General features: G+C 59.7%; 1 long non-coding RNA gene across 1 annotated transcript; it reads left to right on the top strand.

Annotated features, from left to right (window-relative positions):
* Positions 1–1,572: 1,572 nt before the first annotated feature.
* Positions 1,573–3,279, top strand: LOC307113197. The gene is made up of 3 exons (XR_013814812.1): positions 1,573–1,817; positions 1,947–2,116; positions 2,887–3,279. It is a non-coding gene; the product is annotated as an uncharacterized lncRNA (long non-coding RNA).
* Positions 3,280–3,919: the final 640 nt, after the last annotated feature.

Genomic DNA, 3,919 nt, shown 5'->3' on the forward strand with positions numbered 1-3,919 from the left:
GGCCTGCCCTTCCCAACCACACAGGCCTCTTCTGTCCCAGCCTGGAGCCAGTTCCTCCAGCCGCTCCCACCCTGCTGTCTTCACTTCCTACTCAACGTCAGTGTTTACCTCCATCCCAGGCACACTCCCAGCTCTCGACCAAACTCCTAAGCAGCCAACCCCCACAGTGGTTCCTGGGTCCTGCCCCAGAGCCGCCCGTGGAACCTCTGCTCAGCCAGGCTCCTTGTCTCCGCGTTCGCCTCCCGCTTCCCTCCCCGTGCGCCCTCTGCCTGGGCACTCCCACGAGCAACTCTGCCCCCTCGGGTGGTGCCATGGCAGGTGCCACTGGCCAGCAGTGAGGACTGAGTCCAAACGGAGATGTGCTCATAGTGCCACGCACACTGGGTCTATGACTTGAGAGAAAAGAGAATGTAAAGTAGCTTGTGAATAATTTTTTAGTGCCAACTACATGTTGAAATGACATATTCAATAATAAAAATATTTTTAAAAAAATATTGTTAACGAAAATGTTTCATTTTCATTGTTTAATGTGGCTACCAAACAATTTTAATGATACACGTGGCTCGCATTACAGTTCTATTGGACGGCACTGGTCTGGTGGGATAGTGTGAAGATAGGAGTGTAGATTCCAGGGTCCAACTGCCTGATTCTCTTAAAGAGAAATGTGTCTGGCCCGCATTGGAACAGCAGGAATGCTGGGATGGAGACTGTTGCCATAGGGAGAGAGCGTGGCTCCACAGGGAACCAGCGAGAACAGGTGGGATTTACAGCCAAGAAGCAGGGCGAGTGTTGGGGGATGGAAAAGACGAAGGGGAAGACGTCTGGGGCAGGGGGTCCTCGCTAAAATAAGGCCAAGCCCTTACACATCAAAGGCGGGACTTGCTGAGATCTTAAGGGAGTCAGGTATAGGATGGGGTTCTCTCTAAATGAGCTGAGATTGGGCGGGACAGACCTAAGGAGTTTGGTCAAGAAGAGAGTCTTCGTCCGTTCAAATCCCAGCTCTGCCCTGTCCTGGGAGTCTGCTTAACAGCTGACAGCTTCCCTGGGCCTCATCCAGGAAACCAGGAAACCCGCAGGGCACCGGGTTAAGTGAAGCGTGCTGAGCCCTTGGCACTTGCCCGGCAGACAATCAGCACTCAGTAAGTGAGCTCTTGTCACCGGTTCTCCTCCACCACCTGCCACGAGAGATGGCAGGTATTTGGGAGGCCACGTCAGAGATTCCTGGGTTCGTCCCGAGGCGCAGGTTGACAGTTATGTCTTTATTCCCTGAAATTCTCTTTTTAACAACATGTACATCTCTCCAGGAAACACAACTCCCACCATGTCAGGAGTTCCCCTGAGCGAGGCTGCCGGCACGTCTCTGCCCACACCCGGCTACATGACCCACTCGCCCTCCGTGACCCCAGACACTCTGTCCAAATGTGTGCCTCATCAAAATGGCAAATGGCTGTGGGTCACAGACCTTTGGATTTTTCAGAGTTAATTTGTGAATGCCAAGGTCAGAGTGAACTTAAAATAGTTTCTCTCTCTCCCTGTCTCTCCCTCTGTCCTTTCCTTCCTAGCTCCCACCTTCCTACGTTGCGACCCTTGGTACCGCAGACTGAGCAGATTGTACAAGAACACCTGTCATGGGCAGAGGGCAGGCCAGCGCCATTGGCCAAAGCTGGGCCGTGAGACATCCGTCACTGTTGGGATGGGCAGCTTAGTCTCCAGGGAGCAGGTGTAGAGTTCCCCGGAGAGAAGAGAGTTTGTTCTCTGCCCAGCAGTCCAGCTCATCCTAGTAGATAGGCCTTAAACCCACAGCAAGTCCAAGACAGGTGAGTGAACCCAGGCTCCCGGGGGAGGCAGCTCCATGTATTGGACCCAGATGTAACTGTTGGGACAAGGCCTTTCTGAGCCAGCCTGTGCCCAGCAGAGATCTCGAAGAATGCTCCTTCTGCCCTCAGCTTCCTCCAAGCGGCCCTGCTCAGGCAGCCGGGGCTTCACACAGAGGTTCTCTGATCGGAACACATGAACTCACCCGGACATCTGATCAAAACGCAGGCTCCAGGGTCTTACTCCGACTTCGCAGGAAGAGGCACTCCCAGAGAATCTTCCTTTAATAAAGCTAGCTCGGGTGAGGCACAGTTCCAGCAGACCTCCTCCTGGTCCCTGCCAAGTGGCACACACCCAGAGGCAGGGGGCTCGCTGCCCGCCCTGGCCGGGGCGCTCCCATCTCTGTCCCGGGAGGCAGGTCCCAGGCCGCAGGGAGCTGGGCCTGTGCAGTGGGCACGGCAGATGCCCGCCAGCCAGGGAGGAGGGGGCCTGCGCGGCTGTTCCTGTGTGGCTGCCTCACCCGTGGTCACCGAGCGCGGTGGCTGGCGTGGATCTGGCCCGCCCGGCACCTGCCCTTCCCAGACCCCTCTCTGCTGGGCAGGCCCGCCCCTGCGCCCAGGTGCCCGGGACTCTCAATGCGGCTCCCAGAGGAGGGGGCCCGCTGTGGCGGCCCGCGCAGTGGCTCCATGCTGGCCGGGCCTGGGGGGTTGGAAGCCGCAGGCAGTGGCGGCCCGGCCCTCGGACTCCCGGAGCCACTGCTCACTCATCATCTCCCGGTCCTTTGCGGGCGAGGGGTGCGGATCTGGCCCCCTGCGGAGCCTGCGCCGGGAGCTGCTCCCACGGGCTCCACGCGTGGGGTGGGCAGCGGGGCTTCGCTCAGCTGGGCCGCCAGCAGGGCAGCCGGGGCCGCGCTAGACGTGCCGGCCCGCTCAGTGGCGGGCGGCTGGGGGCCCTCGCCTGTGCCCAGCAAGCTCTGGGTGCTTCCCACGGCAGCTAAGCCGGGAAGCAGGCCTTCGGGTGCACAGGAGGCCCCCACGGCTCTCCAATGCGGATTCCTGCGCCCACCCACAGAAGCCGACCCCAGGAGGACACAGTCCCAGGGGAGAAGGCGCCGCCCACCCAGGAACCGGGAGAAGCCGGTCACCAGGGGCCTCTCCATGCGCCCCACTTCCCCTAGGCCCGCGAGGGCCGTCCTCGCCCAGCCTCGCACCTGCCGGCAAAAGCTTCCTGGACCTTCTGCTCTGACCGCCCCCGGCCTTCCCGAGAAGTGGGGCCACCCCCGCCCCCCACCCACCGCGGAGCTGCAGAGCGCAGCGCCCCGGGGAGCTGGCAGCCGCCCCCACTCCCAGGAAGGCTGGTGTGCGCCCTGACTTGTGAGAACGCTCCGCCCACGCCCACCACCGACAGTCCCGGACAGGACGGACGGTCCCGGACAGGAGAGACAGGACGGACAGTCCCGGGCAGGACGGACAGTCCCGGACAGAACGGACAGGACGGATAGGACGGGCAGTCCCGGGCAGGACGGACAGGACGGATAGGACGGACAGTGTTTCTCCTCTTCCTCCTCACCTTGCGGCCCCTGCTCCTCCAGAGCGCCCCTCGGTCCTGTCCTCAGCCCGCAGCGGCCCCGGCCCCCGCCCAGGGGAGGAGAGGGAGGTCAGCAGCCGGCTCCATCGGTGCCCCCAGAGCTCCTGCTTGCAGGGGAGCAGCGCATGAGAGGCCTGGCCTCTCCGTGGCCGCCTCCAGCTTCCAGGATGTTTCCCCTTGCTCTCCACTGCTGTTATCTTTTCTTCTTAATACATATCTATTTTTGTTGTTGTTGATAGTATTACAGATGTCTCCCATTCCCATTCCATTTTTAATTTTTGAGGAAACGCCATACTGTTCTCCACAGTGGCTGCACCAGTCTGCATTCCCACGAGCAGTGCACGCGGGCTCCCTTTTCTCCGCATCCTCGCCAGCACTGTCATTTGTGGATTTGTTGATGATAGACAGGTGTGAGGTGATATCTCACTGTGGCTTTAATTTGCGTCTCTCTGATGATTAGTAACTTTGAGCATTTTTTCACATGTTTCTTGGCCTTCTGTATGTCCTCTTTGGAGAA

The sequence above is a fragment of the Cnephaeus nilssonii genome (assembly GCF_951640355.1).
Source record: "Cnephaeus nilssonii genome assembly, chromosome: 17".
NCBI lineage: Eukaryota > Metazoa > Chordata > Mammalia > Chiroptera > Vespertilionidae > Cnephaeus > Cnephaeus nilssonii.